We start from the raw sequence: 26,743 nt of genomic DNA on the forward strand, positions 1-26,743 counted from the left end.
AACTCGATGCTGACTCCAGAGGGCTGTAAAGTGTCAAACCGAACGATGAGGTGCTGTTCATCGAGCATACGCTGAGCTTCGTTGGAACAGTGTAGGTGGCCGAGGATGGTAAGGTCTGAGTGTGAGTGGAGTGGAGAATGAAAGTGACAGGCGACCAGAAGCTCAGCTTCACCCTTACGAAATGAATGGAGGTGTTCCACAATGTGTTCACCCAATCTGCATTTTATCTTCCTAATGTAGAGGGGACCACTTTGTCAGCAGCGAATACAGGATACTAAATTGCAAGAAGTACAAGTAAGTCGCTATTTTCCCTGGAAGGAGTGTTTGGGCCCTGGACAGTGGGAAGGGGGAAGGAAAAATGGCATGTGTTGCATCTCCTGCGATTGCACGGGAAGGTGCCAGGCGAAGGGGAAGGGGTGTTGAGGTGATAGAGGAGTGGATCAGGGTGTCACCGAGGGAGCAGTCCCTTCAGAATGCTGAAAGGGGAGGTGAGGGGAAGATGTGTTTTGTGCTGGAATCACTATGGAGGTGTTGGAATTAGTGGAGGATGGTCCGTTGAATCTGGAGGCTAGTGGGATGAAAGGTGAGGACAAGGGGAACACTTTTGGGGTTCCGGTAGGGATGTAAGGGGTGCGAGCAGAAGTGCGGGAAATACAACGGACACGGTCAAGGGCCATGTCAAGCACGTAGAGGGGAATCCTCAGTTGAGAAAACACCCACTGTCTGTAAATTGTCAGACTGCTTGTCCGACATCCAGTACTGGATGAGCCAAAATTTTCTCCAATTACATATTGGGAAGACCAAGGCCATTGTCTTCGGACACTGCCACGAACTTCGTTACCTAGCCAATGACTGTATCCCTTTTCCTAATATCTGTCTGAGGCTGAAGCATACTGTTTGTAACCTTGGTTCTCATATTATTCCCTGAAATGTGCTTCTGACCACATATCCGCAGCATTACTAAAACCAACTATTTCCAACTTCATAACATTGCCCGCCCCTGCCCCAGCTCATCTGCTGCTGAAACCCTCATCCATGCATTTGTTACCTGCAGATTGAGTATTCCAACGCACCCCAGGCTGTCCTCCCACGTTCTACCCAACACGAACTTGAGATAATCCAAAACTCGGCTGCCCTTGTCCTATCTCGCGCCAAGAACCGTTCACCCATCAGCCCTGGGCTCGCTGACCTACATTGGATCACGGATAAGCAACGTCTTTTATAAAAAAAATCTCCTCCTTGTTTACAAATCACTACCCTGCCTGGCCCTTCATATCTCTGTAACCTACTGCTGTCCGAAAACACCCCGCAATATCTGTGGTCCCCTAATTACGGTCTCTTGAGCATCCCGGATTATTTCGCTCCACCATTGGAGGCCGTGTCTTCAATTGCCTAGGCCCTAAGCCCAGGAATTCCTACCCTAAACCTCTGCACTTCTCTACCTCTCTTTCCTCCTTTCAGACGCTCATCTAAACCTACTTCTTAGCCCAAGCTTTTGGTCTTCTGCCCTAATTGCTCCTTATAAGGCTATGTGTCAAATTTTGTTTGTTAATCGCTCCTGTAAAGCGCCTTGGGACGTTTTGCTACATTGCAGTCGCTATAAAAACACACGTAGTTGTTGTTTTTGTTGTTGTTGTATACCTGGGTACTTAAACACATTATTTAGGATGATATTTCAGTACAGTACTGAGGAAGTGCTGCACCATCTTTCGATTCAGATGTTAAACTGAATCCCTGTCTGCCCTCTCAGGTGGACATAAAAGATCCTATGGCATTAGTCACAGAAGAGCAGGGGAGTTCTCTCCCTGTCCTTGTCAATAGTTACCACTCAACCAATATAACTGAAACCAATTACCTGGTCAAGTCAAGCAAATGCGACTAGAGTAAATCTACCTCGATGGCTGTAGTGAATTAAAAATAAATACCCCAAAACAAATTTTGTATTTTATTTGAGTATAATTCCATCTTAAATGCGAAAGCAAACAGCCATCCAATCAATTTGAAATCATTCAAAATTTAGCATATCAACTAATCGCAAAGGCCTTTACATCAACTTAAGCTGTGCAACATCCTTTATTCTAGCGCTGATAGCAGGTTTCCAACAGATATGTCATCCTGAACTCGATGAGAAACATACATCTTGCAGAGGCGAATGTGTAAGATGTTGGACTTGAAATTGGGATCAAAAGCTTCCCAAGGGGGAATGCCTCCGAACCGCAAGTAAATTCTGTACTTACATGATTGTTGGTCCCGGACCTATGAAGACTCGCGCTCCTGAGATTACAGCCGTAGGCTTGTGTAAAGGCCCACATATCCCAGAAGCGCCGATGGTTCAAAACGTTCCTAGGATCACGTGGGCCGGCCCAACCAATCAAAAATGCAGATTCCCATTATGCGTATGGGGATCCCATTTACGTATGGAATCCCCATAAGCATAATATGAATCACATAAAAAATACATTTTCACACAACATAATTAAAAGTAAATCATCACCTGTTTAAAATTAATTAAAATACAATTTATTTAAAAATGTGAAACAAAAACGTAATTTAGTTCAATTTAATTTGATCGGTTTTCAAGGTGCCAAATATAGCCTAAAGGAATTGTAATGTTTTTTTAATGTTTAAATGTTATAAAAACGTTATTTGAATATTTATTTAAACCGTTACCCTGGTAAAAGACGGCCTTAGGTCTGCTTTTACCAGGCATACGTGTTCTGTAGGCATTCGCGGGGCAGTATCTTGGGCAAGTAGCCTAACTTTCTGCCACGGAATGTCCACTTCCTTTGCTTTCATACGATCTGTAAAGCTGATCCTCGTCAGATCGCAATTCCCGGGTTTTCACGCCTGCACATTGCATGCGGAAACCCGGAACTCATGGGGCACTGACGACCGTGTACGCATGTCATAGTCCCTAGAAAATCAAGGCCATTGTAGTGTTTTATGGAATTCATAGAGAGGGAGAGCAAGATTAAAATGTGATATTTTAACAAATTAATCCGGTAACCCTAGTAACACACTGAAGCTGAAATCGTTTAAAATCGTCACAGGGAGCAGCTTTAACCGCAAAACCCATGACAAAAGTGAATGAATTTAAATCAGTAAATTAACCTTAATAATTAATACATTGCGTGGTGACAATGCCCTGGACATGCGAAATTGAAACGCTTCTCAGGAAAGAAGAGATTTTACTCACAAATCATCCAATCAGCAAGATGCAATATGGATTTCTCAATCACTTCAGCTGCTAATTCTTGAGGACATTGATAGATTTTTAGGAGACAGACCACTACCTGAGAATAAAGATGTGTGAACCGTAGAAATAATGGATTGCCTTATGTTATTGCTAAATGATTGGCCATCTAACAAAGCGCTAAGTGTGGCAGTGAAATGGGTCTGGAGCACCTTGTCTGTTGCTGTGACAAACACTGCAGTTTCTGTTCAATGTGGCTGTGGCATTTCTGCACCAAACTAAGATATTTACAGCGTATCAGCTACAGAGTGTCGGATCTGGAATTGTGCCACAACTGTAGGGTAGTTGCTCTAGTTGATGAGATGTAGTATCAGAATATTATGAAGCTGGGTCCATTTGGTAAAGCACAGATCACACGTCATTCAACGCCATGCTCCACTCTCCCATCTTTATTCTTGTCTTCCTCTGTAAGATCTAATGTTTGCAGCACCCAGCCCCTCTGAGCTCAACGTTAGCAACAATGTCCTTCACTAACCGAGAACATGGTACACGACAGGTCTGGTCCTCCTTGGCCTCTTTGCAACATTCTACCTAGATGATCACACCATCCTTCTTCAATAACTTTTTTACTCGAAAAAGTTCAATCAGCACATTTTCATCCAGTGTTTCTTTCACCATCCTGCACGGTCACAACCAACACTACTCTTATTCCTGATTGACATTTTGTCCCTGGATATCATTAACAAATTGACATTGGATAAGTTTCAACATGGAGACTCATGACACCCAGATGAACCACTTCACTGTTGCCCAGTTTACAGTGCGTGAATCAGAGAGACACCAGCAGAGGGAGCTAGAGTGAGGTGTAACTGAGTACAGTGAGCGATCCACCTGGACCGATGTCCTAGCTGGAGTGTTTGTTAGTGCTGTTGGGGAGCGTTTAAACTAAAATGGCAGGGGTGTGAAAACCTGTGCAGGGAGACAGAGGAAAGGGAAGCAGGGATAGATGCAAAAGACAGGATGGAGGAAAGCAAAAGTGGAAGGCAGAGAAATCATGTGTGTAAATCAAACAGGGATACAGTAAGTAATAATTCTAAAAGGACTAAGAGTGTTAAAAAAAAGCCTGAATGCTTTGTGTCTTAATGCGAGGAGCATTCGTAATAAGGTGGACCAATCAGCTGCGCAAACAGAAGTAAACCGATATGATGTTATTGGAATTACAGAGACATGGCTCCAGGCTGACCAAGGCCCTTGGGGAGGAGCGATCATAATATGATAGAATTCTTCATTAAGATGGAGAGTGAAATAGTTGACTTAGAGGCTAGGGTCTTGAATTGAAATAAAGGAAATTAAATGGGATTAGTCATGAATTGGCTAGGATGGATTGACGAACGTTATTTAAAGGGTTGACGGTGGATAGGCAATGGCAAACATTTAAAGGTCGCATGGATGAACTACAGAATTGGTTCATCACTTTTCAGAATAAAAATGAAACAAAAAAGGTGTGTCAGCCGTGGCTTACAAGCGAAATTAGGGATGGCATAAGATCCAAGGAGAGGACATATACATTGGCCAGAAAAAGCAGCAAAACTGAGGACCTGGAGCAGTTTCGGATTCAGCAAAGAGGACAAAGGGATTAATTAATAGGGGGAAAGTAGAATATGAGAGTAAGCTTGCAGGGAACATAAAATCTGACTCTAAAAGCTTCTATAGATATGAGAAGAGAAAAAGATTGGTGAAATTAAGCGTAGGTCACTTGCAGTCAGAATCAGGTAAATTTATAATGGGGAACAAGGAAATGAAAATACAATTAAATACATACGTTGTTTCTGTCTTCACAAAGGAGGACACAAATAAACTTCCAGAGATTTTGGAGATCATAGGTTCTAATGAGATGAAGGAATTGAGTGAAATCAGTATTTGTAGGGAAATGGTGTTAGGGAAATTGACGGCATTGAAGACCGATAAATCCCCAGGGCCTGTTAATCTACATCCTTGGGTATTTAAGGAAGTGGCCCTAGAAAAAGTAGATGCATTGTTGGTCATCTTCCAAAATTCTATAGACTCTGGAATAGTTCCCATGGTTTGGCGGGTGGCTAATGTAACCCCACTATTTTTAAAAGGTGGTAGAGAGAAAACGGGGAATTATGGTCCGGTAAGCCTGACATCGGTAGTGGGGAAAATGCTAGAGTCCATTATAAAAGATGTAATAGCAGAGCACTAGGAAAACAGTGGCAGGATCGGATAAAGTCAACATGGATTTACAAATGGTTAATCATGCTTGACTAACCTACTAGAAATTTTTGGGGATGTAACTAGTTGATTAGATCAGGGAAAATCAGTGTATTTGGTGTTTTTGGACTTTCAGAAGGCTTTTGATAAGGTCCCGCATAATAGATTGGCGTTAAAGTTAAAACACATGGCATTGGGAGTAAGGTACTGACTTGGATAGAGAACTGGGTGGCAGACAGGAAGCAAAAAGTTCGAATAAACGGGTCTTTTTCTGAGTGGCAGGCAGTGACTAGTGGGGTACCGCAGGGATCGGTGCTAGGACCCAGCTATTCACAATATATATTAATGGTCTAGACGAGGAAACTTGATGTAATATCTCCAAGTTTGCAGATGACACAAAGCTGGGTTGGCGTGTGTGCTGTGAGAACGTTGCAGATAAACTCCAGTATGATTTGGACAGGTTGGGTGATTGGGCAGATACATGGCAGATGCAGTATAACGTGGATAAATGCGAGGTTATCCACTTTGGTGGCAAATACAGGAAAACATTTTAGTTTCTGAACGGCAATAGATTGGGAATTGGGTAACTGCAACGAGAACTGGGTGTCCTGATGCACCAGTCATTGAAAGTAAGCTTGCAGGTGCAGCAGGCGGTTAAGAAGGCAAATGGTATGTTGGCCTGCATAGCGAGAGGATTCGAGTACAAGAGCAAGGATGTCTTGCTGCAGTTGTACAGGTCCTTGGTGAGACCACACCTTGACTATTTGTGCAGTTTTGGTCGACTTATCTGAGGAAGGATGTTCTTGTCATGGAGAGATGCAGCGAAGCTTCACCAGACTGATACCTGGGATGGCAGGAATGACGTATAAAGAGAGATTGAGTCGATTAGGCTTATATTCGCTTGAGTTTGGAAGAATGAGAGGAGATCTTATTGCAACTTATAACATTCTAACAGGACGAGACAGACTAGATGCAGGAAGGATGTTCCCGATGGTGGGGAGTCCAGAACCAGAGGTCACAGGCTAAGGATAAGGCGTAAGCCATTTAGGAATGTGATGAGAATGAATTTCTTCACCCAGAGAGTGGGGAACCTGTGGAATTCTCTATCACATAAGACAGCTGAGGCCAATTCATTAAATATATTCAATTTGGAGTTAGATATATTTCTTAAGGCTAAAGGGATCAAGGGATATGGGGAGAAAGCAGGGACAGGGTACTGAATTTGGATGATCAGCTGTCTATTTATGCATCTCTCCACTTCACCTGACGAAGGATCAGCGCTCCGAAAGCTTGCGATTTCAAATAAAACTGTTGGACAATAACCTGGTGTTGTGTGACTTCTTACATTTGTCCACCCCAGTCCAACATCGGCATCTCCAGACCTTTGTTGTTATAGTTCTGTTGTTTCACTCAGTGCTCCATCGTTGCATTTCCATCAATTGAATGTTGTATTGATTTAATTTTTGAAAGTAGCCCATCGCTATAATTTTCCGAGAATCTTTTTATTCTGCATATACACAAATTATAAAACGCAAATTAAAAGCCTGTAGATTGATTCTTCACCTTTCGATGTTGCCAGTGATGAATTTTATACCTTAATTAATTAATGTATTTTGTTTCCTGCTTTAATTGCTTAAAAATGGACAGAAACTACATTGAATTCTCTCATGTGCATGAATTTAATTTCTGTACCCATTATATGTTCATTGCAATGTTTGCATTCACATCTGGTATAATTTGCAATAGCCAGCTGCAGTCTTTGCCGATTACGCTAATGCATCACATTTTTATTTGCCAGCGTAATTCTCTGCACATTAAAAGGACTAGATGATGCACCTTTGTCTCCTCTTGATGCCCCCGGCCCCATCAGAGATGCCAGTCTTCAGCCAATTCGATTTACACCACGTGGTATCAAGAAACATCTGAGCGCACTCGGTACAGCAAAAGCCCCGACAACATTCCGCCTGTCGTGCAGAGGACTTCTGCACCAGAACTAGCCGTGCTTCCAGCCAACCTGTTCCATTACAGCTAAAGCACTGGCATCTACCCGACAATGTGGAAAATTGCCCAGAGCAGGACAGATCCTATCCGTAAAATTAGCGTCCCATCAGTCTAATCTCAATCATCAGCAAAGTGATGGAAGACGTTATAGATACTGCTATCAAGCGGTACTTACTCAACAATAACCGACTCAAAACTGCTCAATTTGCGTTCTACCAGGAGCACTCGGCCCCAGACCTCTTTGCAGCCTTGGTCCAAACATGGACAAAGGAGGTGAATTCCAGAGGTGAAGTGAGCATGACTGCCTTTTACTTCACCTCATCATGGAGCCCTTGTAAAATGAATTAATTGGGTTTCAGGGGTAAACTCTCAATTGGCTGGAGTCAGACGTAACACAAAGGAAGATGGCTGTGGCTGTTGCAGGCCAATCTTCTCAGCCGCAGGGCACCGCTGCAGGAGTTATACAGAGCAGTGTCCTAGGCCCAAGCATTTTTAGCTGCTTCATCAATGACCTTCACTCCAACATAAAGTCAGAAGTGGGGATGTTCCCTGATGGCGGCACCGTGTTCAGTGCCATTCGCAACTCCTCAGATAATGCAGCAGTCCATGCCCACATGCAGCAAGACACGGACAACCCTTAGGTTTGGGCCGATAAGTGGCAATACAATTCGCGCCACACAAGTGCTAGGGAATTAATATAGCGAGTCTAAACACTTCCCCATGACATTCAACTGCATTACCATCTTCGAATCCCTCACAGTCGATTCCCAAAGCTTAATTATTTGGCAGAAAGTTTAGTGGATTGGCCATTTAAATACTGATGCTACAAGAGTAGGTCAGAGGCTGGGTATTCTGCGGGAGCGACTCACCTCATAACTCCCCAAAACTTTTCCAACATCAACAAAGCATAAGTGAAGAGTTTGATGGAATGCTCTCTACTTGCCAGGATGTGTACAGCTCCAACAACATTCAAGAAACTCTACACCACCAAAGACAAAGCAGCCCGCTTGATTGGCACCCGAACCAGCACCTTTAATATTGTCTCCCTCCATCAACGGTGCACTGGCGCTGCAGAGTGTACCAACAAGGAGATGCACTGCACAAACTTGCTAAGGCTTCTTCGACAGTACCTCATAAACAAATGAAGTCTACCACCTAGAATGTCAAGGGCAGCAAGACAAAATAAAAGAAAGACTTGATTAATATAGCGCCTTTCACCACCAGATGATGTCCCAAAGCAATTAACAGCCAATGAAGTGCATTTGAAGTGTAGTCATTGCAGTAATGTAGGAGACAGCGCAGCTAATTTACACACAGCAAGTTCCCACAAACAGTAATGTAATAATGACCAGCTTATCTGTTTCTATAATGTTGATTGAGGAATAAATAATGGCCAGGACACGGGGATAACTTCCCTCCTCTTCTTAGAAATAATACCGTATGATCTATTACATTCAGCTGAGAGAGGAGAAGGGGCCTCTCTTTAACATCTCATCTGAACGACGGTACCTCCGACAGTGCAGCATTCCGTCTGTACTACTGTGCCGTGTCAGGCTGGGTCACTGGGTCATAATCCTGGAGCTCCCTCCTTAACAGCACTGTGGGAGAACCTTCACCACACGGACTGTAGCGGTTCAAGAAGGCAGCTCCTCACCATCTTCTCAAGTGAAATTAGGGATGGGCAATAAATGCTGAACTTGCCAGCGACACCCACATCACGAGAATGAAATATCTAAAACTGGCGCCATGGTTATTGTGCTTTGCCAATATATTGTACTTTGCAATACCGCCAACTTTCTTTAAAATGTAATCCATACACTAGATTAATATATATATATATATATCAATCTGGTGCATGGATTACTTTTTAAAGAAATTTGGCGGTATTTCAAATTCATCATCTGCCTAATGTGTTAATTTTATTTTAAAATGCATTGTCTCCGCAATGTACTTCAGCTATTGGAATGTTAAAGTATCTTTTTCAGAGTATTCAGATTCAAAGCCACGAGTTAACATGAAAGGTAATGAACTTCTAGGGTCCATTTAAGATAGTTTTCTGGAGAGACATATTAGACCACAACAACAGCAACTTGCATTTATAGAGCACATTTACCGTAGCTAAATATATCAAGGCGCTTAAAAGGAGCAATAACAATAAAAACCTGTTTGACACCGAGCCAAGAATGATCGATCAGGATAGATGACCAAAAGTTTAGTCAAATAGTTAGGCTTTAAGGCGCATCTTAAATGAAGGGAGAATGTTAGAGAGGCAGAGAGTTTAGAGAGCGAATTCCAGAGATTCGGCCCAAGGCAGCTGAAGGCACAGTCGCCAATGATCGAGCGATGAAAATCGGGGTTGCTCAAGAGGCCAGATTTGGAGGACTGCAGAGATCTCGAAGGCTTATTAGGCTGGATGAGGTTGCACAGATAGGGAGGGGCGAGGCCATGGAGGGATTTGAAAACGAGGATAAGGATTTTAAATCTGAGGCATTGTCGGACAGGGATCTGATGTAGGTTAACGTTCTACCGGATGCGTGTTTAAAGGAGATTAAAGGGAGTGAGCAAATTTGCAAAAGAGGTTCCCGGAAAGTACAGACAGGTCTCTGGGACAGTGTCATTTTATACAGGAAGTCTGAGGAGAGCCTGGGAATGTGACAATATATGCAGAAATCTCGGTGAGTATTTCTGTCTTTAAAGAGGGTCAACCAGGAACTCGCCATTATTCACAGAGACTCAATTAATCCAGTTACATCTACACTAAGCCGCCATGTGGTAGTGTTGATGGAATGTTTTCCAGAACAACTCAACAATTGCTATTTTAGAGGTAGTCAATGGGTCAAGTTACTTCTTCGCGATCCTGATGAGGCTTGGTACCATAAACTAAACCGTATGCTACTGCTAAGAGGGAAAAAACGCACAGAATTCAGCATGAAATCTCAGATGGGACAATTCTAGTAGTGAGAGAGTGCTGCACTGTCGAAGGTGCCGTCATTCGAATGAGACAGGCGCCCAGTCTGCCTTCTCAGTAGGAATGGTTTTGAAAAAGACCAGGAGAGTTCTTCCTGTTCTCCTGGACATAATGTACGTCTCAGCCAACATAAAAAAAGCGATTTTATGATTTTGGAACCTTACTGTGCACAAAATGGCTACCGCATTGCTTACAATCACTAAACTTCAAACTTACTTCATTGGATGTGGAGGCAGGTCAATTGAAATGTTCATGACTGTAATACATAGCTTTTATATGGTAATGGTACCAGAGGATATAGATGAATTGGGGTAAATTTAGTTGATTTACAGACCAGTCATGATCTTCTTAAATGGCGGAACGGGCTCGTGGGGCTGAATGGACTTCTCCTGATCCTACGTTTCTATGTTTCTCTGGCAGTATTTGCAAGGGTCAGAGGTGTGACATAATATTTTCGGTGGTGCCAAGGATTGTAGACAGTTCCAGGCAGTATCAATCTTTAGAAGGCAGCGCTTCAATATTTTGAGGGAACTCAAAGAGTTTCCACATTCATAAAGCTCAAATACAACCCCGTTCTTTAATGGAGTTTCTGGGAGTGAGGCAATATATGTTTTGGTGTCCGTGGTAGTGGTGGAAACAAATTGAATAATAACTTTCAAAAGGGATCTGAAGTGACTAATTGGGTCACCCTTTCAAAGAGCCTGCACAGGCAGGGGGGCCCGAATGACCATCTTCTATGTTGTATCGCAGTATAATTCTACTAGCTGGAGTGCCCGGCGGTGCCGAGGCTTTTTCGAGGGAATGTTGTTGTTGGAAGAGAGAGAGAGAGCGACTGGGGGGAAGAAAGAGCGCGACTGGGGGGAAGAGAGAGAGCGACTGGGGGGAAGAGAGAGAGCGACTGGGGAGGAAGAGAGAGAGCGACTGGTGGCGAAGAGGGAGAGAGGCTGGGGGGGAAGAGAGAGAGTGACTGGGGGGGAAGAGAGAGAGCGACTGGGGGGGAAGCGAGAGAGCGACTGGGGGTGAAGAGGGAGAGAGACTGGGGGGAAGAGAGAGAGTGACTGGGGGGAAGAGAGAGAGCGACTGGGGGGGAAGAGAGAGAGCGACTGGGGGGGAAGAGAGAGCGACTGGGGGGGAAGAGAGAGAGCGACTGGGGGGGAAGAGAGAGGGCAATTGGGGGGAAGAGAGAGAGCGACTGGGGGGGAACAGAGAGCGACTGGGGGGAAGAGAGAGAGAGAGAGCGATTGGGGGGGAGAGAGAGAGAGAGAGCGACTGGGGAGGAAGAGAGAGAGAGCGACTGGGGGGGAAGAGAGAGAGAGAGCGACTGGGGGGGAAAAGAGAGAGAGAGCGACTGGGGGGGAAGAGAGAGAGCGACTGGGGGAAGAAAGAGAGAGCTACTGTGGGCAAGTGAGAGAGAGAGCGACTGGGGGGGAAGAGAGAGAGTGCGACTGGGGGGGAAGAGAGAGACAGAGTGACTGGGGGGAAGAGAGAGAGCGACTGGGGGGGAAGTGAGAGAGAGAGCGACTGGGGGGAAGAGAGAGAGAGAGCGACTGGGGGGAAGAGAAAGAGAGTGCAACTGGGGGGGAAGAGAGAGGGCGACTTGGGGGGAAGAGAGAGAGCGACTGGGGGGGAAGAGAGAGAGCAACTGGGGTGGAAGAGAGAGAGAGAGGGAATGAGAGTGAGAGGGAAGGAGAGAGAGGGAGGGAAGGAGAGAGGGAAGGAGAGAGGGAAGGAGAGAGAGAGGGAAGGAGAGAGAGAGAGGGAAGGCAAGAGAGAGCGAAGGAGAGAGAGAGGGAAGGCAAAGGAGGGAGTGAGGAAATGAGAGAGAGAGAGAGGGAGACAGAGACAGAGGGATGGAGGGAGAGAGACAGAGAGGGTAGGAGAGAAAGGGGAAAGGGGTGCTGGAGCAAGGGGTGGGGGAGAAACGGGTGGGTGGGGGAGAAGGGTGGGGTGGCTGGGGGGGAGAAGGGTGGGGCTGGTGGGGGAGAAAGGGGTGGGTGGGGCAGAATGGGAGGGGTGGGTGGGTGGGAGAGGTGGGAGAAAGGGGTGGGTGGGGGAGAAAGGGGTGGGAGGGTGGGTGGATGGGGGGGTGGGGGAGGGAAGGGGGAGGTGGGAGGGTGTGTGGAGGGGGAGGGGATGTGGGGGTGTGTGGGGGGAAGGGGGTGTTGGGGTTTGAAGGGGGTGTGGGTGGGTGTGGTCGGGAAGGGGGGGTGGGGAAGGTGGGTGGGGGGGTGGGGGGGAAGGGTGGAAAGGACGGGGGAAATGGAGGGGAGGAAAGGGAGGGGGGAAGGGGGTTTTGGGGGGAAGGGGGTGTGGGGGAAGGATGGGGTAAAGGGATGGGGAAAGGGAGGGTGGAAGGGAGGGGGGGGAAGGGGGGAAGGGAGGGGGGAAGGGGGTGTGGGGGAAGGCGGGTGGAAAGGGAGGAGGGGAGCGGGAGGGGAGGGGGAGAGGGAGGGGAGGGGGGCAAGGGAGGGAAAGGGAGGGGGGAAGGATGGGTTGGGGGGAAGGTGGAGTGGGGGAAGGAGGGGGGAAAGGGAGGGGGAGAGGGAGGGGAGGGGGGAAAGGGATGGGGAGGGGGAAGGGAGGGGGGAGAGGGAGGGGAGGGGGTGGAAGTGAGGGGGGAAGGGGTTGGGGGGAAAGGGGGCGTGGGGGAGGGGGTGTATGGGGGAGGGGATGGGGAAAAGGGAGGGGGGGAAAGCGAGGCTGGGTTGGGGGGAAGTGGGTGTGGGGGAAGGAGGGGGGAAAGGGTGGGGGGAAAGGTTGGGAGGGGAAAGGGAGAGGGGGAAATGGAGGGGGGGATGGGGGGAAAGGTGCTGTGGGGGAAGGAGGGGGGAAAGGGAGGGGGGAAAGGAAGGGGGGAGCAAGGGGTGTGGAAACATGAAACTTAAAGTGCTTTTAAAAAATTTTTGGTAAATCTTTCTATAACATACACTTTACAACCTCACCAATCTCTTTATTAAATAAGGGGTCCTCACCTGTCAGTGTGTTGTATCACAAACAATGGCCGCTGCTTGCTTTTCAGTTGGAAAGATTAGGCCCCGCCCACACAGTCGATTGTCTGTCCCGGTCACCAGGACCCGATTGGAAGCACTGAAGCCCCACCCATCTATGTTCCTGTACTAAGATGGCCGCGCATTCACTCTGTTACACACTGAATCAAAATGGTGTCGCACTGAAACTATTCGCCCTCCTCAACAAAGATGGCTGCCGTTAACCTGGGGCTGTCAGCAGAAGAAATTTCCTCAGCTGCAAACACAGGATCTTCAGATTATTATTCGGGGCTTGCGACCTACCCCAGTTGCTTATGAAGCCTCCCCACCTACTGACCCCGGGAATGGAGCTGAGGCAGCACACCCTCCCCTCTCTGCCAGTGTTTGTCTCTGTCTAGGCCGGGAGCCTGGGTCTAGAGTTGCACTGCTGGCAGTTGGAGAAGCCTAGGCCCCGGGCCTGGAAAAACGGTGAAAGGTAGGAAAAATATAGAGGTTAGAGAAAAGATTTACAAATTAATTAACTTTTTTTTAAAACAATTTGTGTTTTAAAAGCAACTTTTTTTTTGCTGGAAATGTAGATTTGAGAAAAAACACACAGAAAGTGGGGAAAAAGAAATGAAAAGTTTGGAATCAAGATGGCGGCCACTCACCTCGGTTCAGAACAATAAGGCCCGCCCACACACGCACCGATTGGTCGGCCGTCAGGTCACCGAAGCGTAGGATTGGTCAATCGTCCTGCCACTCGACTTTAGGTGGGCCCGCCCGCACGTGCCAGGAACCCGCCCCCACCACGCAGCGATTGGTCAACCGTTGGGTAGCTCGACCGTATGATTGGTCGACCTCGACGTCACTCTGTTGCTAATGAGCGGATAATGAGATGCTAATGAGCGGAATTTTGATCGTTTTTTGGATACCGCGGGCGCAATTTTTGTCTCGCCGAAACGTAAATACGCTTACGACCGTTCCGGAATCGTAAGCTTTCTTTTGATGTAACGCACGTATAGGTACGCTCTATAACTTTAGAGTGTATAGCCGGACAGACACACCGAAGGACAGAGAGACAGACAGATAGACAGACAGACAGACAGACAGACAGACAGATGTATCCTTTTATATATATAGACTTGCTGAAGTGCCCGGCGGTGCCGAGGGTCTTTTGAGGGCATGTTGTTGTTGGAAGAGAGAGAGAGAGCGACTGGGGGGAAGAGAGAGAGCGACTGGGGGGGAAGAGAGAGAGCGACTGGGGGGGAGGAGAGAGAGCGACTGGTGGGGAAGAGAGAGAGCGACTGGGGGGGAAGAGAGACAGCGACTGGGGGGGAAGAGTGAGAGCGACGGGGGGGAAGAGAGAGAGCGAGAAAGAGGGGGAGGGGGGAGGGGGAGGGGGAGGGAGCGGGGAGGAAGGGGGAGGGGGAGGGGGAGGGGGAGGGAGGGAGGGGGAGGGAGGGGGTGGGAGGGGGCGAGGGGGGAGGGAGAGGGAGGGGGAGGGGGGATGGAGAGGGAGGAGGTGGAGGGAGGGGAGGGGGAGTGGGAGGGGAGGGGGGAGGGGAGGAGGAGGGTGGAGGGGGAGGGAGAGGTGGAGGGGGAGGGGGGAGGGAGGGGGAGGGGGGAGGGAGAGGGGGGAGGTGGAGGGAGGGGAGGGGGAGGGGAGAAGGGGAGGGCAGGAGGAGGGGGGAGGGAGGGAGAGGTGGAGGGCGAAGGGTGTGGGAGGGGGAGGGGGGAGAGGTGGGGTGGTGGGGGAGGAGGGGGGGAGGGGGTGGAGGAGGGTGGAGGGAGAGGGGGAGTGGAGGGGGGAGGGAGAGGTGAAGGGGAGGGCGGAGGGGGGAGGGAGAGGGGGGAGGGAGGAGGGGGGGAATGGGGAAGGGGGTCCTGAGACGGCCGATTGCGGCTGGCTGGGCCCGGTTGTCTTGGTAACCCGCCTCCCGATCTCCGGGCCTGGGCCTGAGCGGCCGATTGCGACTGGCGAGCCCGTTTGCCAGGGTAACCCTCTCCGCTCCCTCTCCCCTCCAGAGCCCCGGCTGCCTTGGTAACCCTCCTCCCCCTCTCCGCCTCCCGATCTCCGGGCCTAGGCCCGAGCAGCCGATTGCGGCTGGCGAGCCCGGTTGCCGGGGTAACCCTCTCCACTCCCCCTCCCCTCCCGAGCTCCGGTTGCCTTGGTAACCCTCCTCCCCTCTCCGCCTCCCGATCTCAGGGCCTGGGCCTGAGCGGCCGATTGCGGCTGGCGAACCCGGTTGCCGGGGTAACCCTCTCTGCTCCCCCTCCCCTCCCGAGCTGAGCCCTGGTTGCCTTGGTGACCCTCCTCCCCTCTCCGCTTCCCGATCTCCGGGCCTGGGCTGAGCGGCCGATTGCGGCTGGCGAGGCCGGTTGCCAGGGTAACCCTCTCCACTCCCCCTCCCCTCCGGTGCCCCGCCCCCCCCCGAATGAACCGCCAGGAGCTTGCAGTGAGCCCAGCCAGCCTTTACCAAGATGGCTGGCCGCTGGTTCGGAATCGGGCCCAGCGTAGGTGCGGGGGTGGGGGGTGAGGCGTGGGAAGAGCTTGCCACAAAACAATTGCCTAGTGTCCAACATGGCTGGCAACAGATGCCCAGGCTTCGAGGCCTACCTGGAAAAACGGGGAAAGGTAGGATAATTAATGAGATTAGATAAAAAATTTAGAAAGTAATTAACTTTTTTTAAAAACAATATGTGTTTTAAAAGCAACGTTTTTTTTAAAGTTGCAGAAAGCGGGAAAAAGAAAGGAAAAGTTTGGAATCAAGATGGCGGCGACTCACCTCGGTTCAGAATGATAAGGTCGACCGTCAGGTCACCAAAGCGTAGGATTGGTCAATTGTCCCGTCACTCGACTGTAGGAGGGCCCGGCCACATGCGCCAGGAACCCGGCATACGATTGGTCGACCTCGAGGTCACTCTGTCGCTAATGAGCGGATAATGAGATGCTAATGAGCAGAATGTTGAAAGTTTTTCGGATACCGCGGGCGCGATTTTTGTCCGGCCGAAACGTAAATACGCTTACGACCGTTTCGGAACGGTAAGCTTTCTTTCGACATAACGCATGCGTAGGTACGCTCTATAACTTTCGAGCGCATAGCCAGACAGATGCACACGTGAGGACAGACAGACAGACAGATAGACGACAGACAGACAGATCGATCCATTTATATATATAGATGATTCAATTTCCAGTGATTCGCATGACCATGCTAATATCTAATGGGGTGTTAGAAAGTGGCGCAAAAGTTTTATGAGTTACTATGGACTTCACATATTCAGCTGGTCTTCAGACTATAGTGTTCGTGGAGCCCAAAGGACAGAGTCAAACATTTGAGGGGATTATGTGGAGTTTACCACTTTTAGAGGGTATCCGGTGAGAGTTCTAATAATATGTTAGCATCCACATGGGCCTTTTAATATTGAATAATGTGTTGGTTTGTTCAGAAATCTGCAGGAAAATTAATACCCCTAGTGGTGTATCATAATTTGCAGAGAATCTGTCTGTCACTACTTACATGGAGTAGTGGGGACTTTACACATTCAGGCAGTGCCCAGATTGTGGCAGCAATTGCAATGGTTTGTGGAAGATGGTTTAACTTGTCAGTCATCTTTTTTTCAATGATTCCCCATGGGGAGATCTAGGTTCCATTGTTATATTTTGTGGAGTCTAGGCAAGTGAGTCAATAGTTACAGGGCGAATCAGACAATTCCCCCTTTGTGGTATTATTTACATGGTTCGAAAAAACTTGAAGGACATTCCAATAGGCAATATAGTATTTACAGGGAGTACCCAGATCTATGTAACTTTCTCTGAGGCCTTCCGAGCAGTGTCTCGGTATGCAGGGTTATTCCAGCAAATGACCGTTTATTACCTGAGATTTCTAGGACTGATTCAATATTTGAAGTGACGAAACACTATGCCTGGTCATTCTTTACAGGTTGTCTGTGGAACTTATACAATATTTGCAGGCTGCTCACTGGGAGGTGGATTGTGATAATATTTCCAGAAAAAACCTGTATAAATTTACAATATGCGCGAGTGTGGGGGGCGGGGGGAGGGGGCTGGGCCAACGCCAGTAAATATTTGCACATCAGAGAAAATGCAAATGTTTGCACGGCATTGTAGATCGTAGTTCTTTATATCCAGCTTCCCAGAGATTGTTAATATTTGCAGAGTGTCTTAGAGTCATAGAATATTAGCAAAAGTCCCGGGAACTGAAAGAGTACCCGGGAATTCCCTCGAGATTCTTTCCATTGGCAGAAACAATATAGATCCATGCTCCGGATTTCACTGTTACCTAAGGATTGCATTGTATAGCACAGATATTCTCAAAAAAGTAAACGGACCTCCTCTCACTTGTCATTTGCATTCGAAGACAAATGTTTTACCTTTCCTGTTTTTTTCCATCAATTAGTCGAATAATCTTCTGAGCTCTGATGTTTGTCGCTGATGTTAACATAACATGTGATAAACGTAATTTGTTCTATAAAACGTTTTGGAGTGCAAGGGAACAGTTACAACGATTTGTTAAATGTCTGTGAGTAATATCAATCTCCATGGATCTTAATTGATTCACGAGAGTGGTTCCAGTATTATAAGTAAGAGGGCTCATCTCGCAGTCTTAGCGGACTCTGTGTTTCTCATAGAAAGGGGAACATGGATCGGAGTCAAATGCTGCAGTTCCACAGATTATCAGGGCTGACACTAAGTGATAGGAGAGGGTGGTGTTATATGGCACTGCTCAGGTATATTTTGCTTTTCGTGATATACACAGTATTTACTATCCAGTTCTGGCTGCTTTTGTTGTTCCTTGTAAGTCACACTTTCCAGGTATGGTTCCTGTAATTACTACTTTAATGTATCAATGTTCTTGCCGTTCACTCTCCCATCCTCACTGCTGTTGGTCAACCAGGTAATTCGGTGTAACAGGTTGTTACTTCTGTAAACCATGTTCAGTTGTGTGACTGTTCTTTGTAATCCGAATTTTGCTGCTGTTAAAGGACAAGGTAAGTCTTTATAATCAGCAAGGTGTTCTACCAACTCTTTGACTTTATTTATGTTTGGATTATTTCTGTGGTGATACCAGTGGTTACTTGTCTTGAGTATATTGAATCTGTTGTGTGGATAATAACTTTCCATGTTGCACTGACAGAATTTTTTCCCAGTCACTTATTCAGGGGCCTGAGCTCAGTGTCTTCATTTTTCACCATTTATTTGACGTGGAGCAGTCTTATTAAGAATCGCATGTTCTTTTAGTCCATAATACCATCAGTATTGTTGGATGATTGTTTATGTTGAACAACAACAACAGCAACAATGTGTGCTTGTACAGTGCTTTCAACGTAGTAATACGTCCCAAGGCCTTTCACAGGAGCGTTATAAAACAAAGTTCGACACCGAACTACATAAGGAGATTTTAGAGCAGAGGCTCAAATAGTTTGGTTTTAAGGAGCATCTTAAAGGAGGAAAGAGAGGTGGAGAGGTGGAGATATTTAAGGAGAACTTTCCAGAGCTTAGCAACTAGGCAACAGAAGGCACGGCAACAATGGTGGAGTGATTATAATCAGGGATGCTCAAGTCTTCAGAATTAGAGGAGCGCAGATATCTCAGAGGTTTTAGGGCCGGAGGAGATTACAAAGATTAGGTGGGGTTAGTCCATCGACGGACTTGGAAACAAGGATGATAATTTTAATATCCAGGCATTGCTTACCCGGTTGGCAATGTAGGTCAGCGAGCACAGGGGTGATGAGTGACTGGGACTTGGTGCGCGTTAGGGCAGGGGCAGCAGAGGTTTGGATAACCTGAAGTTTTTGAAGAGTAGCATGTGTGAGGAGGCTGGCCATGAGTGTGTTGGAATACTTAAGTCTAGATGTAACACAAGCATGGCTTGGATTGTGTGTCTGCATTGATCACTTATTGAAATTTGAAATATGCCTTGCAGGACATTCACCTTATCTGAAGAAATAATGTGTTGTAGAAGGTGTACAGATAGAGAAACAGTTTGGACAATTTGAAATAGTTCAACACCAGTTAGCGGTCTCCCTCTCCCGTATCTAGCACATTGCAAATTTGTCACTATCTTTGAAAGTTAGGTTATGATTTCTGCAAAACAGTTTCACTGTTCTTGTGCAAAAGCAAAATACTGCGGACGCTGTAAGTGTTAGCGTTTAATTCACTACCACTTTTCTTCCAGGATTTCCATCTTGAAGAAGTTCTGCTCTTCCATCCGACTGGATTTCGTTTGTCTCTTTTATATTGTTCATCCTCGTTGCTTTCTGTCCCCTTCTCATGTTTGATCAGGTATCTACCAAAACTCGGTTTCACAGACACATCTCTTTCCTCAGCAACTGTCTCTGGGTCGCACACATTCCACGTGTCTTTCAAATGAAAATCAGCCCTTCATGTTTCGGATCCAGCTAGGATTAAAGATATCTCCAATATATTCAGCGTTCCACACCACATTTTGAGATCGATGCTCAACGTCATGCGCCACCACCATTCACGCTCTCGACCTCTCTCTTCAGCAGCACCGAATCACTCTATCTCAAAGCTGGCCTGGTCTGCAGTTCCATTATATCCTTTGCCACATCTGGCACTTTAACAAAAAAACATTTTTTCTTCCTTTCATGTGTCAAGGATCGCAAGCTTCAACAAATCTTGGACACCAACTGTCCTTTGGTACCTTCATTCCCTTCACTTTCCTCGGACCCGATCGCTTCTTCCAATCTCACCGCTTGTTGTGTTTTCACTATCCCCTCTGACCATCTCCCCTTTGACCATGAAGGATCAGTCCTCAGCAAAGGAATCAATGTTATTTCCTAACGCCACCACTTTAATGGTTTTCGATCTCGGCACGACACTGAGTCCTTCTTCTGTCGCCTTTGCCTGCACGCCCACTTCTTTGACCAGGATTCTTCCACCCACAGAGCGGGTATTTTCTCCCATCTTCAGAATTCTCGTTCCACAAGGACGACACCCTGTGGATTCTTACATTCTCTAGCTCTATTCATTGCGAACTGCCGAAGTGATATCGGCCATCTCAATCGCAGCTCCCCTCACTCATATACAACTCAATTAGATCTCTCCTCATCCTACTCTATTCAAAGAAATCAACCACAGCCTATCCAATCTTTCCACATAGCTAACATTTCCCAGCACAGGCAACAACCTCGTAAATCTCCTCTGCATCCCATCAGAGTGATCACATGTTTCCTGTAAAGAGGTGACCAGAACTGCATGCAATATTCTAGCTGTAGCCTAACTAGTGTTTTATACATTTCAAGAATAACTTCCCTGCTCTTATATTCTATGACTTGGCTAATAAAGGCCTGTATCCGGTATGCATTCTTAACCACCTTTTATACCTATCCTGCTATATTCAGGGATCTGTGGACATGCACTCGTAGGTCCATCTGATCTCTTCTTCTTCTTCTTCTTCTTCTTCTTCTACACAGTCCCTCGGAACCGAGGATGACTAGCTTCCACATTAAAAATGAGTGAGTTCGCAGGTGACTGATGAGTCCAGTGCGGGACTTACAGTCTGTGTCACAGGTAGAGCAGATGGTGGTTGAAGGGCCAGGTGGATGGGGTGCTTGGGTTGAGGTGCGATCCATGTGCTGCCTGCGCTTGGCTTCTGCTTGCTCCTGGCGAACAGACGCGATGTGTTCAGCGCCTTCCCAGATGCTTCTCCTCCACTTTGTGCATCTTGAGCCAGGAATTCCAAGGTGTTGGTGGGGATGTTATGCTTATTCAAGGAGGCTTTGAGGGTGTACTTGAAGCGTTTCCTCTGCCCACCTGGGCCTATCTTGCCGTGCCAGAGCTCAGTGCAGAGGGTTGGGAACCTGAGCAGGGTGAGAGTGGAAAGTGAAACAAGGATAAAAGCAAAAGATAGGAAGGAGAAAAACAAAAGTGGCAGTCAGAGAAATCAACGGTTTAAATCAAATATGGCCACAGAAAATAATAATTTTAATAGGTCTAAGAGCGTTAAAAAAACAAGCCTGAAGGCTTTGTGTATTAATGCGAGGAGCATTCATAATAAGGTGGATGAATTAGCTGCGCAAATAGAGGTAAACGAATATGATTTGATTGGGATTATGGAAACATGGCTCCAGGGTGGCCAAGGCTGGGAACTCAACATCCAGGGGTATTCAATATTCAGGAAAGATAGGCACAAAATAAGGGGAGGTGGGTTCCATTGCTGGTTAAAGAAGGGATTAGCACAATTGTAAGGAAGGATATTAGCTCTGATGATGTGGAATCTGTATGGGTAGAACTGAGAAGCGGGAGTGGTATATCGACCTCCAAATAGTAATGTGGAGGTTGGGGATGGCATTAAAAGGGAAATTGGAGAAGCGGATAATAAGGGCACAGCAGTCATCATGGGTGACTTAATCTACATATAGATTGGGCCAACCAAATTAGTAACAATACTGTGGAGAGGAATTCCTGGATGGTTTCCTGGACCAATATGTGGAGGAACCAACCAGAGATCAGGCCATCTTAAACTGGCTATTATGTAACGAGAAAGGATTAATTAGCAATCTTGTTGTACGAGCCCCCTTGGGTCGTAGTGATCATAATATGATCGAATTCTTCATTAAGCTGGAGAATGAAGTAGTCGGCTCAGAGACTAGGGTCCTAAATTGAAATAAAGGAAACCACGATGGTCTGAGGCGCAGGTTGGTAGGATTGATTGGGGAATGTGACTCTAAGGGTTGACGGTTGATAAGCAATGGCAAACATTCAAAGGCCGCATGGATGAACTACAGAATTTGTTCATCCCGGTTTGGCATAAAAATATAACAAAAAAGGTGACTCAACCATGGCTAACAAGGGAAATTAGCGATAGCATAAGATCCAAGGATAGGACATATAAATTGGCCAGAAAAAGCAGTAAACCTGAGGATTGGGAGCAGTTCAGGATTCAACAAAGGAGGACAAAGGGATTAATTAAGAAAGGGAAAAGAGAATATGAGAGTAAGCTTGCAAGGAACATAATATCTGAATGTAAAAGCTTTTATAGATAGGTGAAGAGAAAAAGATTGGTGAAGTCAAGCGTAGGTCCCTTGCAGTCAGAATCAGGGGAATTTATAATGGGGAACAAAGAAATGGCACCAACTAAACAAATATTTGGTTCTGCCTTCACAAAGGAGGACACAAATAACCTCCCAGAGATGTTGTGGGACTTGGGTCTGATGAAAGGGAGGAACTGAAAGAAATCAGTATTTGTAGTGAAATGGTGTTAGGGAAATTGATGGGATCGAAGGCTGATAAATCCCCAGTGCCTGATAATCTACATCCTAGGGTATAAAACGAAGTGGCCCTCGAAATAGTAGATGCAATGCTGATCATCTTCCAGCATTTGATGGAATCTAGAACAGCACCCATGGATTGGAGCGTAGCAAATGTTACCCCACTATTCAAAAATGTTGGTAGAAAGAAAACGGGCAATTACAGACCGGTAAGCCTGACATCGGTAGTGGGGGAAATGCTAGAGTTCATTATAAAAGATGAAATAGCAGAGCACTTGGAAAACAGTGACAGGATCAGAGAATGTCAACATGGACTTACAAAAGGTAAATCGTGCTTGACTAATCTACTGGAGTTTTTTGAGGATGTATCTGGTAAAATAAATAAGGGAGAACCAGTGAACATGGTGTATTTCGGCTTCAGAAGGCTTTCGATAAGATCCCGCATAAGAGATTAGCGTGTAAATTTAAGGCACATGGGATTGGGGGCAAGGTATTGACTTGGATGGAGAACTGGTCGGCAGACAGAAAGCAAAGAGCTGGAATAAACGGGTCTTTTTCCGAGTGGCTGGCAGTGAATAGTGGGGTACCGCAGGGATCGGTCCTTGGACCCCAGCTATTCACAATATATATTAATGGTCTAGACAAGGGAACTAGATGCAATATCTCCAAATTTGCAGACGACACAAAGCTGGGTGGGCGTGTGTGCTGTGAGGAGAATGCCGAGAATCTCCAGAATGATTTGGACAGGTTGGGTGATTGGTCAAAAGCATGGCAGATGCAGTATAACATAGATAAATGTGAGGTTATCCACTTTTGTGGCAGAAACAGGAAGGCAAATTATTATCTGAATGGCAATAGTTTGGGAGAAGAGGAAGTGCAACGAGACCTGGGTGTCCTTCTGCACCAGTCGCAGAATGTAAGCCTGCAGGTGCAGCAGGCGGTTAAGAAGGCAAATGACATGTTGCCTTCATAGCGAGAGGGTTTGAGTACAGGACCAAGCATGTCTTGCTGTAGTTATACAGGGCCTTGGTGACACCACATCTTGAGTATTGTGTGCAGTTTTGGTCGCCTTATCTGAGGAAGGATGTTCTTGCCATGGAAGTTCAGCGAAGATTCACCAGGCTGCTACCTGGGATGCCGGGAATGACGTATGAGGAGAGATTTGGTCGATTGGGCTTGTGCTCGCTGGAGTTTAGAAGAATGAGAGTGGATCTCATTGAAACTTATAAAAATCTGACAGGACTGGACAGACTAGATGCAAGAAGGATGTTCCCGATGGTCAGGGTGTTCAGAACCGGGGGTCACAGCCTAAGGACAAGGGGTAGGGCATTTAGGGCAGAAATTAGGAGGAATTTCTTCACCCAGAGAGTGGTGAACCTGTGGAATTCTCTGCTACAGAAGGCAGTAGAGGCCAATACATTAAATATGTTGAAGAAGGAGTTGGATATATTTCTTCAGGCTAAAGGGATCAAGGGGTATGTGGAGAAAGCAGGGACCGGGAGCTGAATTTGGATGATCAGCCATGATCGCATTGAATGGCGGAGCAGGCTCAAGGGACCGAATGGCCTACTCCTGCTCATATCTTCTATGTTTCTATGTGTCTATGCTTGTTTTGTGAGTCTCATATCGGGCATTTGGACAATGTGACCCGTCCATCGGAGCTGATCGAGCTTGATCAAAGCTTCGATGCTGGCGATGTTGGCCTGAGCGAGAACACTGACGTTGGTGCGCCTAACCTGCCAATGGATTTGCTTGATCTTGTGCAGGCAGTGTTGGTGGTACCTCTCCAGTGCTTTGAGGTGCCTGCTGTACACGGTCCATGTCTCTGAGGCATGGAGCCAGCCGGGTATCATTACTGCTCTGTAGACGATGAGCTTAGTGCCTGTTTTGAGGTCTTGGTCTTCAAACACTCTCTTCTTCAGGTGACCGAAGGCTGCACTGGCACACTGAAGGTGGTGTTGAACTTCGTCATCGTCGTCTGCCCTTGTTGACAGTAGGCTCCCGATATATGGAAAGAGGTCAAAGTTGACCAAGTCCTTGTAGTGGATTTTGATAATCGGGGAGCAGTACTGTGTGGCGGGGGTAGGATGGTTGAGAACCTTTGTCTTACGGATGTTTAGCGTAAGGCTCATGCTCATGTATACTTCAGGGAAAGTGTTGACAAAGGTTTGGAGTTCGACCTCCGAGTGGGCGCAGCTGCAAGCATCGTCTGCATTCTGCAATTCGATGACAGAGGATGGGACAACCATGTATGTGGACTGGAGGCGACGGAGGTTGAACAGTTTCCCGTTTTTCTGTAAATTAGCTCCACTTCAGTGGGGAGATAACCGAGGGTGAGATAGCGCATTGCAGCAGTTCTCAATTTTCTACCATTTATAGTGTACTAGCTGGGGGGGCCCTGCGTAGCCAGGGCTTTTTTGGGCCACGCGATTTACGGCCGGGCACTGCTGCTCCCACGCTCTGTGTCACTCTTTCCCTCCCTGACCCTCTCTCTCTCACTCCCCCTCTGTCTCCCTGCCCCTCTCTCCCTGCCCCTCTCTCTGTCCCCTCTCTCTCTGTCCCCTCTCTCTCGCCCCCCTGTCTCTCCCTGCCCCTGTCTGTCCCCTCTCTCTCTCGTTCCCTCTCTCTCCATCTCCCCCTCTCCTCTCCCTCCCTCCCTCCCTCCAGCTCTTTTGGCACCCGGGGAAGGGCTTGGAAAACTGAGCCCGGCCGCAGTGGCCGTGCGCGGCCTAACGCTTCAGACCCGGCTGGGCTCTCAGGCCGAGACTGACCCCAGCTGAGCTCCCGGTGCGGCCGGCCGTGGGCCGCGCAATTAATGGCCGGCCGCTGCCGCTGCTCCGCCCACTCTGTGTCTCGGGCCGAGCGGTGGATAGGTCCGGCCCAAGTGACCCCAACTCACCTGACGCTCCGGCGGGCCGGGAGCGGGATACTGTGCCGGAGCCAAATGTGGGGGCATGTTGTGGTGGTGCTGTCGCTGGCGGGATAAAAAAATGGCGGCGAAGTTTCGGGAGGCTGCAGGATTAGGCCCGCCCACACACGGAATGAAACGCCCCCCGTGACGCACAGATTGGTCAACCATCAGGTCACAAACTGTAGGATTGGTCAACGATCAAGTCAGTCAACACTATCCCCTGTACGATTGGTCAACCATCACATCACTCAATGCTAATGAGTGGTAGGATTGGTCAACCGCTAATGAGCAGATTTTTGAAAGTTTTTTGTATACTGCCAGAACAAATTCTGTATGACCAGAAAGTAAATACGCCTATGACACTCCCCTGATCATCAGCTTTCTTTTGATATAACATACACGTAGGTATGCTCTATAACTTTTGAGTGTATAGCGGACAGACGGACGGACAGACAGACAGACGGACGGACAGACAGATGGACGGATTGCTTTATATATATAGATTCCCTAGCCTTTTTAGCCCTCCCCAAATGCATTACCTCACATATTTTCAGATTCAATTCTATTTGCCACTATCCTACACACCTGAACAGTCCATTTGAATTCATCATTGAATCATAGACAGTTACAGTTTGGAAGGAGGCAATTTCGGCCCATCGTGCCTGCGCCAGCCAACAAAGAGCTATCCAGCCTAATCACACTTCCCAGCTCTTGGTCCGTAGCCCTGCAAGTTAGAGCACCGCAAGTGCATATCCAAGTACTTTATAAATGTGTTTAGGGTTCCTGCCTCCACCACACTTTCAGGCAGTGAGTTCCAGACACCCACAACATTCTGGGTGAAGACATTTCCCATCAAATCCCCTCTAAAGCTTCCAGCAATTACTTTCAATCTGTGCCCCCTGGTTTTTGACCCCTCTGCTAAGGGAAATGGTTTCTTACTATCTACTTTATCTCTGAAGCTCATAATTTTATACACCTCAATAAGGACAGCCCTGAGCCTCCTCTGTTCCAAGGAAAACAGAGCCAGACTATCCAGTCTTTCTTCATAGTACAGATTCTCTATTCCCAGCAAAATCCTTGTAAATCTCCTCTGTAGCCTCTCTAGTGCAATCACATCTTTCCTTTAATGTGGTGACCAGAACTGCACGCAGTACTCTAGCTGAGGCCTAACTCTTGTTTTATACATATGAAGTATAAAATCCCTGCTCTTG

This window comes from Somniosus microcephalus, unplaced genomic scaffold (genome assembly GCF_052327205.1).
Source record: "Somniosus microcephalus isolate GS21.2 unplaced genomic scaffold, FLI_Smic_1.0 unresolved_chr4, whole genome shotgun sequence".
In the NCBI taxonomy this organism is placed as follows: domain Eukaryota; kingdom Metazoa; phylum Chordata; class Chondrichthyes; order Squaliformes; family Somniosidae; genus Somniosus; species Somniosus microcephalus.